We start from the raw sequence: 15,872 nt of genomic DNA, 5'->3' as shown, positions 1-15,872 counted from the left end.
ATGCACATAGCGTAAATTATTTGTTGTAAAGTTTTGCAAGTCAGGTTTGTTCAAACTTAACAGCATGTACATGTAATCTACACTTCTGTGTGGTCTCCAGCCTCTTCTCCAAGTTTTTAATAAAGTCCATTATTGTTGTTAACTTCCACTTTACCCCTCCTGGACTTTCTGGTATTGAGTAGTAGTGGTCCTTGAGAAATGAAAGTGCTGAAGTATTTGGTACAGGTGTCTTTGCAGTATCTGGGAGGTTGTTCGCTGAATCGAAACGTCTTTCTTCCGGGGGTTTCCCTGGCTTGTGTGAATTCTGTAGAAGAGTGAATTTTAAAAAAGAAACATTTTCAGAAAAAAAGAAATATTGAACAAACAGAGATACAAGAATTGAAAGATAACTTTGAATTTGTCAAATTAATATTCAATAGTACATGAAGAATAATATTTATTTAGAAATCAATACTTTTCCACCGACTTGCAGCAAGAAAAACATGTTTTTTGAATATTTATGATGATATATTAACCCTATCTGGCCCCAAAGGGGGAGGGCTTAATACGCCCCCTCCACAGTTTTTTGCAATAAGTCCACACTGAGAAACAAGTCCTCATGATTTTTTTTGGTTCAAGTCTCGCAGAACTTTTGGGACCAAATTCGCAACACCCAGATACGCAGTTACGCAACATTTATGAGTTCATGTCGGACCAAATAATGCTCAAAAACGTTATTTTGTATATAAATTTAATCCAATGGAAATCCCTTCAGAAAAAACAAAACACTTAAGGCCCTGAAACAAAGAAATTATAGAAACAATAAAATACATAATAGAAATTTGATTTACCATTTTTTTAGGTGCACATTTGATAGAAACTATAGACCTTTGGGAATTATTTGGAGACTTACCTGTACAGCAGAGAATTCTCTATGCATAAATTAATTTATTTAAAATAAATTTCAATAGAGTCTGAAAAATCAGCGATGCATCCTTCGCCATGCAATTTCAAAGTAGCCCAGGCTAATTATGTATGGCTAAACCAAATTTTTAATTTGTTTGATTATTGAGTAAGCGTTTACTTTAAATACACAATATAGGCCCAGGTCTATGGTTACCCTCCCGAATATATAATTCTTTATCTCTCTTTGGCTACTGAAAATGGAATGTTTAAAACATTGTTCTGTCAAACCAAAGGTAGATGATAGTACAGAGAATATGTTTCTTTAGAACACATGTATGATATTGATCTACTGTACCTTCTGAAGACGAGGGGGGATATCAAATATGGTTGGGACAGCATCCTGTCTAAGACGAATCGTTTGCCCAGTTCTGTCAAGCAAGTATCTTCAAAATGATCAGAACAGAGTACACAGCTCTTGGAGGAATTGAATGAAGCTCATCCATACTGTGTTACAGTACAGGTTCAGTCCAATTGCTGAATGGGAATCTGCAGCAAATGTAAACAAATGCCATGAAATCAATTACACATAATTAAGAAAACTCTAGGCCTACTTAGCAGGGGCCCGTTTCTCAACACCTGGACAAGTTAGTCTATATCTTTATCTACAGAGTTAGTTCCAATCTTAACCCAAAAGGATTTTTAACTAGAATCCATTGATATCGTTATATCGGTACTATCGGTAGAAAATACATAAGAGATGAAGCCTTACTGCCTTAGTCAATTTTCAGAACTAAAATTATGATAAAACTTGCATTTATTGTGAAGAATCTGGAAATAAATCCAATCAAGATAATAGCAGAGGCAAAATATGCATCAAACATGGTAAAACCATGTAGACTTGGGCATTAAATTACTGAGAAAATGAAATTATCACTAATTCATTTCGTGACTAAAAAAATGTCTTACGGACGTTGAGATGGGTACCCCCAGATAGAGAATTTTAATAGTTAACGTAAATAAACCATACAGGCTTTCTTCATAAAATAATGATAATTATATAGGTTTTTATGATTCCAAACACCATCAAAATATATTGTATCATAAACTGTTGGCTTGTTACCATCGTCTGTCTTCGCAGAGCGGGGATGGCCGCACCATTTCGAGAAAGCTGGGAGCTTTTCTTGAAATAGGGTGGGTTGATGGAGGGCAGACAAATAAACGCACATTTTTGAGACAACCGGGACAGCTTTTCACGAAAGGCTGTATTTAATATTTTTCTGAATCAGTCGTTTCTATGAAATTAGTCATCAAATAATGACAACAATATAACAGTGATATAGACAGAGGTAAACAGATGGGGGGAGCTTGGGATGCTCCCCCCCCCCCTCAAAAAAAAGACTAAAAAAGGAAAGAAAAGAAAAGAGAGAAAAATGAAATATAACATTTTTTGAATATTTTCATGTCAAGCTATACAAAATTTGATTTTTTTTTAAATGAAAAATCTTCCTCGCTCACAACTTTTATTGAATTTTGCCCGATACGACATATCTGAACCCCTCAAAATTTTTGGCTCATTTCGCCTCTGATTATTAGGAGAAAAAAAAGAACTTGCAGTTTTTGTGATTTTAATAAAATTGCATATTAATGAAGTAATTCTAGACCCCAAACAATTCCACAAAGCCATATTATATAAACAATGGAATCATGAGAAATAGTGTATTCTATATAAAAGCATTTGCCTAGAAGTGTGATGAAACAAATCATTGGCAGAGTGAGCCAAAGATTTGAAGTGGCTAGATAATGGCATATTGGGCAATTTTTTTTATTTGTGAGCGAGCAAAAATTTAGAATTTGTTTTATTTATAAAAATCCAATTAAAGCATAATATTCTGAATAATGTATTTCACCATATTCTCTTCCCCTTTCTTGGTCATGATTTTTTGTAGGAGGCAGGGGGGAGCAAGCACCCGAAGCCCCCCCCCCCTTCATCTGTACACCACTGAAGCAATTACTTTGAAACTGACTTTCCTTCGCAAGCTGCTGGCTAGCACTGATATAATAGTTACCATATATGGCAGCACGTGTGAACTGCCGCGACTATTGAAAATGAATAAGCCTAAACAGTCAGACTGCAGGTCCCTATGCTAATGAGCAAAAAAGGCCAGATTCATCCAAATCATCTCGTGGCTGAATCCTCCTCCTTGCAAAATCTCATGATTCGTGAGATTTTCTTTTTCTAAAAATTTACCTGTTTTAACCTCAAGTTAAATGAAATATTATTGCACCGTCAGATAGAGTAAGAGTTACTCTTTCATATTGGTCATTTATTTTGTATACAATATTTTGTTAAATAAGTAAATTTCTGGCCTGAAAGTGTGCCTCAAAACTGAATTTTCTTCCTCTGTTTTCTTTTGCAAATTGTGCAAAACTTTTTATGTTGAGCCTCAATGATATCTATATCACCATAAAGCTGAACTTTTGTACTTTCTCACAATGCCATTCTTGATGTGCAGCACCTTTTAATCGGGTCAAGTTCACACTTTTCCCACCAAGGTACAAGACGAGATTTCTGAAATTTTGTACTTGCATGAAATCCAGAGTCCTGATTGGCTGGATAAGGTTCACAGAACAGGCGCGGGGTATTTGAGATTACCACATGGGAAGTGTGACCTTCCCACGAACCCAGGCACTGGAACCGTTGGAATTTGCCACTGGGTGGTCTCTTTGACCAATCAGAGTGCAGTATTCTTGTTTTCAAACTGCTTTATGTACTTGATCTTGACCCGATTAAACCAATTCTTATTTTGAAACCTATATCATTTCAAAGCATACATATTCAGCTTTATCATGATATAAAAATCATTTGGGCTCAAACATAAATAAAGTGTGAAAATAGCAGCTTTTGTCAGGTGAAAATATTTACTTTGTAGGATATTTTAGATCAAAATTTTAACCTATATTACAAAATCTTTGACTAAATCCAAACACATGACCTGAAAGAATGATTCTTCTTCTTTACAATGGTACCAAATTCATGAAATTCGATGCACAATTAGAGCAGCAATGACCAAATGAAAAGAGGTGTTTTGGTCTGCATCAAGCTCACTAAATATGCAAAACAACTCAAGTCATGAATATCACTTGGATGAAAGAAGCCACTTTCTTGGGACCTGCAGTCTGACTGTAAATAAATGAAAATGCACAAATTTTTTGTTTCCCTTCTCTCCTTTTTTGTCTCACCTGCATAGCAGAGTGAAACTATTATATAGGTGCCGCTTTTCTGAATAATCATTCAATTATTCTACCAATTCAAAATGAATGGTTTTGTGATGTATTATTATCAAAACTTGTTATTAATTTCGTATACATTCGTAATTCCGAAGCTTCGTTTTTCCGAAGGTTTGGATATTCCGAAGGTTCGTTAATCCGAAAGCGAAATAAGGTTCATTGTTCCGAAGGTTCGACAATCCAAAAACGATATGAGGTTCATTGTTCCAAAGGTTCGTTAATCCGAAAACGAAATAAGGTTCGTTTATCCGAAAACAAAATGAGGTTCGTTGTTCACTTTGTCTTCGGAATTACGAACCTAATTTCATTTTTGGTCTAACGAACCTTTGGAATTACGACTTACGACTCTCATTTCCTTTCCTGTTCTATTAATTATTACGTAATTTTTAGGCTCTTTTGCGTGTTATAGTCTACCCACGTGATATCACTACGTCATTAAGACAGAAGTTATGACAGGTTCGGAGGTGTTCTTGGAAAAGGGGGCTTACGGTGAAACAGCAGACAAGTAGCTCACTATCTCCGATTTAGTTAATAAGCTCCACTTTACATCAGGTTTATTTCTAGGAAGGGGGTGAATGTAAAAACAGTATTTCTATATACAAAAATCAATTCATTTGATCACCTCCTAGTGTTTCATTATGTTGACCTGACGATCCATGATTATAATTCCTGCAGAAATTGCAACAAGCCAAACCAAACAGAATCATTTTGCCACACTCGAATTCCCAGCCACATCTCCATTCCTTCATCCCCAAATCATTACTAGAAAAGCCTAATGTATTTCTATCCAGGATGTAAATAAATTCTAGAAAGAATCTCGAAGTCTTGCCTCTGGCCCTGCCTAGTAGGTACTTAGGTGTTCCACTACCAACATGATAAAGGGATGCTCCAGGCTGAAGATACTCATCATTGACCTCATCTCCAAAATAGAGTAAAATTCACAAAGCAATTAATGCTAGAAATTTGATCAAAATCGGATATTGAATTTTAATATTTGCATTATTCCAATGAAACAGATGTAAGCATGTCTTCATGAATATTCAGTGAGCAAACTGATATCATACCCCCACTTGTTCTTATGTATTTTATATGAAATTAGGTTTATTAAAAAAGAAATTACAGGTCATAATTGGATTGACAACTGATTTAGTGCATTTAATTAGTTATTACTGTAACTTATTTAATTATAATGGAGACAAATCATTTACACATGAGCATGAAAAATGAAGCAATTATGATTTCGTGTAATAACATAAGGAAAGGAAAGTGGGAATGTGACATCAGCCCACCTAGTGAATATTCATGTTTATGGCATAGACTTAGGACTAGGCCACTCGAGGGTTCACTGCATGCCTCCGTTCACAGGAAAATCAAAGCACGACACATGAAAATCTCTTTATGAGCTAATCTTTCCACTTCTTTGGAGATTCCTGTATCCAGATGAAACACTTCCATGCAATTGCACGAATGAAGTCCCTTTGGTGACCATTTAAGCACTCTGTTCCTCATCTTTTCCTTCTCTTCACGTCGCTGCCTGTAGAACCGCATAATCAATTTGTGGCCTAAAGAAGGCATTTATATTCATATCAAAGACACACGGCAAAGAATAGGCACCTTGACTATTTTACAAGCAAATCGACGCATAGTATTAAGCGAAGTCCGTAGAGTGTCCAATCTTTTCATTGTATAGACTTTAGAAGACTGTATTATTGACATAACGAACAAAGCTTGTACTGCTGGTTTTGTTCAAGGTAATGGCGCTGTCACACCTCGGCGTTTTAGACAACATATGCCAGACGTATGAGGAATTTGGCGAATACGCTGGCGTACGGCGAATACGATACGGGTAAGTTTTGCATACGTTAAGAGTACGCTAAAACACGCTGGTATACGTCGTCATACGGCGAGGTCGTCGAAAAATTTTGTGCAAGCACAAAATTTTTCGACGTATGCCAGCGTATGGCTCATACGTCCCGCATACGCGGGCCATAAGTTGTAGGCAAGTTACGCGATCGTTGATACACGTTGACACACGTTACTCGTAAGTTACTCATAAGTCGATGTACGTCGAGATAATGTCCAGCGTACCCTAAAACTTACTTCTAACCTATGAGTAACGTGCTTTGAACGTATGTGTAACTTAACTCCAACGTATATTGACGTATGAAGACGTGCTCCGGACGACCACAAAACCAGCTTGTATTGCTGGTTTTGTTCAAGGTAATGGCGAGCACAAAATTTTTCGACGCATGCCAGCGTATGACTCATACGTCCCGCATACGCGGGCCATAAGTTGTAGGCAAGTTACGCGATCGTTGATACACGTTGACACACGTTACTCGTAAGTTACTCATAAGTCGATGTACGTCGAGATAATGTCCAGCGTACCCTAAAACTTACTTCTAACCTATGAGTAACGTGCTTTGAACGTATGTGTAACTTAACTCCAACGTATATTGACGTATGAAGACGTGCTCCGGACGACCACAAAACCAGCTTGTACTGCTGGTTTTGTTCAAGGTAATGGCGAGCACAAAATTTTTCGACGTATGCCAGCGTATGACTCATACGTCCCGCATACGCGGGCCATAAGTTGTAGGCAAGTTACGCGATCGTTGATACACGTTGACACACGTTACTCGTAAGTTACTCATAAGTCGATGTACGTCGAGATAATGTCCAGCGTACCCTAAAACTTACTTCTAACCTATGAGTAACGTGCTTTGAACGTATGTGTAACTTAACTCCAACGTATATTGACGTATGAAGACGTATGAAGACGTGCTCCGGACGACCACAAAACTTACTGAACGTGTTTATAACTTACAGCTACCGTATAATGGCGTATTGACAACGTTTATAGGAATTGGTATATAAAGGTGGGGTTCACAGGAGTTTTCTTCGGCATGGCGGTGGTGTTGATACGGTGATGTATCGTGCGGTTGTGATTTGAATAGTTGAACGCGTACGGCAGCCTTTTTATAGGCTACGACACGTGTTCGTCAGCGATACGCTGCCGCGCGCTATGCGTAAGTTAGGCTATCGTAGGGCATAAGTTGTGTACGCCAGCAATACGCTAAGCATTCGTTGGAATACGTTGCTATAAGTTACCGGGCCTTAACGAAGCGTTCGATATAAGTTACTAATACGTTATGTATTCATCCAACTCGTTATGAATACGCTAAGTATACGCCCAGAGTTGAAAAAAAAAATCAAAGTTCAGCGTATGCCGACGTTTTAGAGAAATTTTGATACGTCATGCATACGCTGTCTAAAACGCCAAGGTGTGACAGCGCAATAAGTAGATTTTATTCTATTTTTTTTTAATTCCAGGTGTTCATCATTTTAAACTATTTGCAAAAAAAGTGTTTTCAATATCACCGCCAATAATAATCTTAAATTATGTTTTTGAAGGTACCAGTATTTCATTCATTGGTGCCCATATTAATCTAGTAATTATAAGAATTGCGCATTAAAAGAATTTAGATACAGTTATAACACTAGAAATTTGATGTGATGCCCCTGCTTAAAGCGATCAGAAATTCATTCAATATGATTGAACTTAATATCATGCAGAAATCAATATGTATAAAATGAACAAATTTAGACCTTTGACCTACAGATTTGCCTTTTTTTTTAATCTGTTGAATATTTCATAAGTTATCATGAGGAAACCAACTCGCATATTTAATGAGCTCTGATCTGTTACCTGCAGACTCTGAATTCAAACTTGTAGTAGCCTGTACTTGTAGTAGCCTAAACTTGTGTAGCCTGTATTTTGGTTCATCTACCTACACTCCCTCATTTTTTTACAAATCTGTTGAATATTTCATCATGCGTAAACCAACTCACATATTTCATGAGCTGTGACCTTGGACCTGCAGATTCCAATTTCAAACTCAGCCTGTATTATTTATGGTGTCATACTGGCATCTACCTACACACCAAAAATTTTTTAAATCCAAGAATATTTCGATTTATTGCACGGAAAACAAGTGGGAGGGGGGGTGAACGAATTGACGGACAGGGGCAACGCTTATGGGGTAACGCTTAATGCCCCCTCCGGACTTTGTCTGTGGGGGCATAATTACAGAGGAGCTGAATTTGAAGCGAGCCTGAATCAAGGCTGAACAATTTATTAGCGCCACCATCAGGCTTCATTTTATTTCTGTAGATGGAGACCCGCTAAGTCACTTTCCAGGCCAAAGTAATCAATTTTTTGTGTGTGTGATTTTGATTTAAAGGACAAGTCCACCCCAACAAACAGTTGATTTGAATAAAAAGAGAAAAATCCAACAAACATAATAGTCAAAATTTCATCAAAATCGGATGTAAAATAAGAAAGTTATGACATTTTAAAATTTTGCTTATCACAAAATAGTTATATGCACATCCTGGTCGGTATGCAAATGAGGAGACTGATGACGTCAACCACTCACTATTTTAATCACGTGAAACATGAAATATTCAAATTTTCTCCCCTTTGTCAAGTAAAATAAAGACTAATTCCACCCTGAACGTGTTGAATTAGCATTGTTTAATATATTCAGTCAAGCTGGTCTTTATGGTCAAATCTGCAGTAAAAAATGTGTAATTCAAACAATAAAAAAACAAAAGAAATAGTGAGTGACATCATCGACTGTCTCATTTGCTTGTCACTGAGTTGTGCATATCACCGTTTTGTGAAAAGGAAGCAAACCTTTAAAATTTCATAACTTTCTTATTTTACATCCGATTTCGATGAAATTTTCAGCATTATGCTAAATAGTTTGATTTTTCTCTATTCATTCAAATCTTCATTCTCTGGGATTGACTTGACCTTTAAGAATAAAAAAAATACTTTTGTACATGGCTACTCACCAGAAAGTGCTGTGGTGAGTAGTGAGGGGACTCTAGACTAGTAGAGTCAACGCCTACAGCCAAGCCTTGCCCTAGCTTGGCAGCCGCGGGCCTACACCAAAAGCTTTGGTCTCTTTTATGTTGGTTGTTCTGATTGTGTACGTTGGCTCCACTCACCAAATACAGAGACCGAGTTCTAGCGTGATCTGTAAAGGGACTCAATCGCCATATGTTTATGTACGTAAGTTCGGAAAAAAACGGAGTGAAGTTGCTTGACAGCCAACATGTTTTCCCCTTTCAAGTTTCTTTTTCCCATTTTGGTGCATTTCAGGCCAAAAGGGAATAATAATCTCCATTTTGGTTCAATTCTTTTCAGTATTTTCATAGAATAAAGACAAAAATCGATGTGCCCCGTGAGTGGCCGGGGGGATTTTGCATTGTAAGCCCGGGGGCCAGTTACATTGACGAGTGGATACCATGCGCGACCAAAAAACACGTAAAAAGGATGTCTTTTTCACGACAGTGCACGTTACGTGATAAGGGTGTCAAAAACACAAAAATAATGAAAAAAGGGTATCTATTTCGCGAGGAAAATTACGTGTTTAGGGTCGAATTCTGATAAAACAAAATTAAAATGTTTTATAAACTAAAGGATGTCCTTTTGCCCCAACACTTCGTGTTTAAAGTACGATTTTTGCGCGAGGTGTAGGTGGGGTCGTATTAAACCAAATAAGGTAAAGCCGATGACCGAAGGACCCGTAACAATAAAACATTCGTGTACTTGTTTAGGGGTTCATTTCAGGGACCATTTGCCAAGAGTATCGTTTTGCATGTTTCCAATACTTGCTAAGGGTAGGGTTTCACATGCCAATAGTAATTACTTGTTAAGGGGTGCATTTTCAGAATATGGAAATTACGTGTTTAGGGTGCTTTTCGAGACCCCATGGTCACGCATGGTATCCACTCGTGAATGGAAGTGGCCTCCCCGGGATTGTAAGTCCCCTAATGCCTAATGGTGGCTGCATGATAGCGAGCTGTCTGTGAAAGAGGAGAAATTAAAAAAAATTAAAACATGCTGAAAAACTCCTCAAAACACACGGCTGGCAGCTTTCTACCACGGGCCTAGACCAAAAGCTTCAGTTCAGTCTCTGTATTTTGGTTGTTGCGCTGAACTACGTTGGCTCCACCCACCATGATAGTAAAATGTCAGAAATTGTTGAATAAATCCCACTGACCCCAGAAACAACGGTTATTCCCGTCTACTGCAGGCTGCGGGCCAAGCTGTACAATAATTTCAATAACTTTATTTGTCATCCACTTTTGATGAAATTTTCAGCATTTTTTTTTTGCTCTGAGTATGGTTTTTACGGCCAAATCGTGGTTTTGGGAACCACTCGTTGATTTGTGTACGCGCACTTGTGTACGAAGTGAATGGAGGTGGAAATGTGGAACCGTGCGTGTGACTGAATAAAGCGCTGCTGTATTAAGTGAACGGTGGTTCCCAATATCACGATAATGCCGTTTTTACATTATATATTAAGATCTAGGCCGGAATATCTTCAGCCTGTATAATTCATTACCATTTCAGATGTGCAGAAAAGACAAATCACCCTCCCCGGCCCCATGCTGTACTGACAACAGTACATAAACTTGAATACACGGGACTAGCATTGTTTTTGCAAATGCAAGTTTGGTAACGATTAACGAATTCGCGAATTTCCCTTTTTTAACGTAATTTTTGAGTCGAAAACTTTTAAGCTGAACTTACGAAATCAATGTCCATCCACATCCTAGCGATTAGAGCAGTTGTATGCAGCTCATGTAGGCATGAATAACGTGAAATATAAGCTAAGACAAGTTCAACAACTCGTCAACAACTACGTGACCGGTCCGGAGCTTTAGTACAGCTAGCTGCAGGCGCTGGCAATCAGCGACCCATAGCAGACAGAGGAGACGAATTTTTTTTTTGTGTTTTGACACAAAATCATTTCGTCGACGGAATGATTTCGCAACGGAACGAAATGAATAGACAGAGACGAAATTTTTTTTGTTTTGACACAAAATCATTTCGTCGACGGAATAGATATCGCATCTGAACGAAATGAATAGACAGAGGAGACGAAATTTTTTTGTGTTTTGACACAAAATCATTTCGTCCACGGAATAGATATCGCATCGGAACGAAATGAATAGACAGGGGAGACGAATTTTTTTTGTGTGTTTTGACACAAAATCATTTCGTCGACGGAATAAATTTCGCATCGGGACGAAATGAATTTTGTGGACGAAATTGATTAAGGGTGACACAGAATAAATTTCGTATACGAAATCACACTGCATCATGACGAAATGATTTTCGTTTGAGTGAAAAAACAAAGTGTGCATACAGAATTTTCCATTGGACACTTTGGGCGCCATTTCGTTAGATCAAAATTTATTTTGTACATACGAAATAAATTTTGTGGACGCAATTACATTTCGTCTCAACGAAAATTGATTTCGTCGGACGAAATTAATTTTATGTGACAAAAAATAAATTTCGTATACGAAATAAAACAGCGTCATGACGAAATGATTTTCATATGAACAAAAACACATTTTGTGTACGGAATGGCGTGAACTGGACGGAATTAAACATCGGACATTTAGTGCGCCATTTCGTTTGATCAAAATTCATTTCGTATGGCACGCCAAATAAAGTTTGTGGACGTAATTACATTTTGTCTAGAAAAATTTATTTCGTCGAGACGAAATTAATTTTATGTGACAAAAAATAAATTTCGTATACGAAATAAAACAGCGTCATGACGAAATGATTTTCGTCTGAATAAAAACATATTTTGTGTACGAAATGACTTGATTTGCACGAAATATACTGGCGGACACTTGGCTTGTCATACAGGACAAGCTCCAATTACATATCGCATGGTTAGTTGAGAGCGACTTTCGGAACGAAATAATCACCAATTAAAGGGGAAGTTCACCCTGACAAAAAGTTTATTGTACAAATAGCAGAAAAAATAATAAAAAATATTGCCGAAGGTTTGAGAAAAATTCATCAAATAATTAAAGAGTTATTAGAATTTCAATTATTTGATTTGTGACGTCATATGCGAGCAGCATTTACATAGCGAATGGTAAAAAATCAATGAAATGTCATTTTCTCAGAAAATTGAAAATGGTTTTCACTGTAACTTTTTGTATATCAATAGACAAATCATTTCACACCTGATCATGAAAAGAATACAAAATTAAGTCATCAGGAACCATACAAAATTTGAAATTCATACATTTTATGTTACATAACACATGGGGCAGCTGCTCGTTTATGACGTCACAAATCCAAAATTTTGAACTCTAATAACTTTGTTACTCTTAAACGGATTTTCCTCAAACCTTCACCAATATTTTTTATCATTTTTTCTGCTATTTTCACAATAAAGTTTTCTTTAGGGTGAACTTCCCCTTTAACATGATGAACATTTTCGTGAATACCATTTGCCACTGGAAAGGATCACCATTCGTTCTTTAACATGTTTAAGTCACTCTTGTTACGAACAACTTTATGAAACACCCACCTGGGAATCCCCGAGACAGTTGATAATTTGTAATCTTTCGCGCCATTTCTTCAGGAGTGTAGCGGGTGCGGTTAGGGGAGGGGGGGCTGAAGTCCCTCCCCCTTTCGACCGCAAAGATAGTATAATAGATATATAGTAGATATATAAATTGACTATATAAGTCCCACGTGCCTATTGAGTAAGGCAGTAGTCTATTGATGTCGTCAAGTGCTCTAAAATTAGAGCTTTTATCACCATTAATTTTTTTCGCTCGGTCGCTACGCGCTATGCCTATAGCCTCTTGTCGAGGCCCTGGCGGCTGCTTCCCGAGCAAAGCGAGTGATTTTCTAATTCATCGAATCGCAAATCCTTAAATCGGTCAATATTTAGCATTTTAGAGTCATATTCAATGCTCTTTGACATTTCGTTGTCCTTGCCAAGAATCCTCGGGTCGCCATTCAAAATGAGCACATGAATATTCAACATGACGTCATAGCAGCCCGCGCTTTCATTGGATGATTTTCACCGACCAGTTTTTGGTCGGAATATTAGTAAAAACAGTAAAAAACAAAAGAAAGTCGGTGAAATTCAGCTCAGATGTCAAGAGGCGGGCCTGTCTCACTGCGCTCTGCTTCGCTCGGAAAACAGCCGACAGGGCCTCGACAAGTCAAGCGGCTATACCTTATATTACTTTCAAAGGTCTCTAAAATTTGAAAATATCGCTCTTGAGAGTAGGAATATTTCGCTCATTCACTTGGCTCAATCCCGTATACTAATAATGAATGAAACGCCTGGAAAAAATGAACGCAAGCTCCCTTCTTATTTTTTATTCCCAAGTTATCGTGGAGTGAAATCACATGCCCTCATCTACATCATGAACTTTATCAAAAACTATTTACAACATGAAACAACAAAAAATTTGTAACTTCCGCAAGGTGCATTACATCTCACAATACCAGAGGAACGAAACCACTATTTTGTGTCCCCTATTAATTTTTCCGCCTAAAATCATGCTACACAGAATACACCAATGTCATGAATGTTGGCTTCGCGCCAAATTGGGCATGTTGGGTGACGACGACTGTAGTCAGTTAGTTAGCAACCGAGCCATGAATAGAGCGAAGTTTGCACAGTCGGTGAAGCGTCTGCCTGTCGAACCAAAGGTCGGGACGGCGATCGGGGGGGGGGGGGCAGAGTGCCCTCACTTTTTGAAACACTAAAATTGTCAATTTTTACCCAAGAAAAATGTCTCCCTGTGCCCTTTCACCAGTAAATGACCTGTTTTAAGTGTTAACGAGTACCCCTTTGCCTAAGTGCCCTTTCGGGTATCAGGTAACTTCCCCTTTTAAAACCCACTTCGATCAGAGGCCGTTTTCCCTATGTCACCTTCTTCAAGTGCATCTTTCAATTGCAAAGTCCATTTCAAACCAGGTTTAATTTAGCTTCCTTTTTATATTGAAATTTATCTTCTGCAGTTGGTTCCATGACAATTGTTCCGGTGACAATATTGCTCAGCCGTAAATTCTACACACTAATGGAATTGCCAAATTCAACCCTAGATTTATTACTACGCCTTTATCGCAAGCCTATGTAGCCTATATAAAGGATATTAAACGAAATAAAGCCCAGACAGATCGTCGCATGAGCCTTTCACGTTGCCCCTTTTCACCTCTAATCAAGTATCATATTTAAACATGCCTTCATTCACTTCTGATAAAAGCTCATTACTTTTTTAGTTTTTTTCAGACTTTCAGTATTATAATGTAAGGTAATTGCAATTACCGCACTTTCCTGTTATATTTATAAGAGGAATTTTGCGGCATGTGGGATGGCAAGATTAACCTCTATCATCCTTTTCCCTGTTATAACCGTATGTTTATACCCTCTTCAAGTGAGAATGGTGTCTTTTTTAGGTTCATGAATTATTTTCAGAAGAATTAAAGCTGTAATTAAAGACGGAAAAACCATGAGGAAAGTTTTACGACTTCAAATTTTACAGTTTTTCCCCAAAACGTTCGCTCTCTACGCTAGCTCGCAGAATATAGCCATATCTTATCATAATTTGAAATCCCCTTAAACAAGGTTTCGCTCAACTTACATTACCGCGAAACACACAACTTCTTCGGGCAGAAACTTGATCGGATTGCTAATTATTTATTCATTTTTTTTGTTTATGTTTTTATTGAGAAATCATCAACATACAAATCATTTACATCGAATTTCATTATAAAAGTTACATAAAAAATGAAGGATGAATAAAAAAATTATACAGAAGATTGGAGTGATCAGGAAAATAAAGGGAAAAAAAACAAGGAGAAAGCGGAGTACATGTATAACATTTCATTAAAACAATATCATACTTTTTTATTCCACCGTCAGTTATTCCTCCTTTTAGATATAGGCCTAAGTAAGAGTGTTTTTTTTTTGGCTTTACCTCCCTTCGTAACAAGAAAAAGCGCATACTCACAAACACACAAAAAACACACACAAAATACGTTACCCCGCTCCTTGTCTCACATGCAATAAGCAATGGAATTATGCGTTGAGTTAATCAGAGAAGCGGTAGATCAGCTTTTTGTGTTATATGTCTGGGGTTTACGAGAGTTCTCGTTTAAAAAAAGGAAGTGCCCTTTTTGCCCTGCCCCCCCCCCCCCCCACTTTCAACCTCGCTCCGCCTCTTCAGTTCACGTTTCACCTCCTATAGACACAGGTGGTGTCAAAAATGATCAAAATATTGAAATTTCATCAAAATTTAATAACAAATAACTAAGTTATGAAATTTAAACATGAGGAAATAGCAAGGGGCCTTGCTACCCCCCCCCCCTTCTATTGGCGGCGCAAAAAAAGGAGGGAGAACGAAAATGGGAGAAAAAGAGGAGGGATATCGATATAAATGAATAAAATAAGGGAACGTGGAAAAATGGAAAATCGACAAACTTTTAGGCCACTATGAAGTCAATATGCACATTTTTGGGGTCAGATTTCGCGAGTTAGTGGGATAGGTATAGGCCTATCCTATAAATGAATTCCATAAAACAGGCTCAGAATAACCCTTTTAGCGTCAGTATGTCGAATATTTTCCACACCTCCTTTGTATTTACAATTTCGAATAAGTTATTTGGTTAGATACCTATATTGATCATAATAATTACGAAAAGTACTTAGAATTACAAAAATATTAGGTCAAAATATCAAAAGTTTTCAGCTCTAGCTTCGCGCTCCCATGCATCAAAATATGTTTAGTTAGATGACCACCCTAGTCATGAATACGAAAGGTGCTTAAATGTCCTGTTTGGCTCGGAA

At 37.6% G+C, this 15,872-nt stretch overlaps 1 long non-coding RNA gene across 2 annotated transcripts; it reads right to left on the bottom strand.

Moving 5' to 3' along the window:
- Positions 1-221: 221 nt before the first annotated feature.
- On the bottom strand, positions 222-11,016 carry LOC121405691. 2 transcript variants are annotated; one of them, XR_005968681.1, is made up of 3 exons: positions 10,781-11,016; positions 1,241-1,431; positions 222-304 (listed from the first exon to the last, which is right to left on the bottom strand). It is a non-coding gene; the product is annotated as an uncharacterized LOC121405691 (long non-coding RNA). The 2 variants fall into 2 exon arrangements; XR_005968680.1 differs by lacking the exon at positions 10,781-11,016 and adding an exon at positions 9,034-9,415.
- Positions 11,017-15,872: the final 4,856 nt, after the last annotated feature.

This window comes from Lytechinus variegatus, chromosome 19 (assembly GCF_018143015.1).
Source record: "Lytechinus variegatus isolate NC3 chromosome 19, Lvar_3.0, whole genome shotgun sequence".
Taxonomy (NCBI): domain Eukaryota; kingdom Metazoa; phylum Echinodermata; class Echinoidea; order Temnopleuroida; family Toxopneustidae; genus Lytechinus; species Lytechinus variegatus.
The sequence above is the reverse complement of the archived record's forward strand: the minus strand, read 5'-3'. Positions and strand labels throughout refer to the sequence as shown.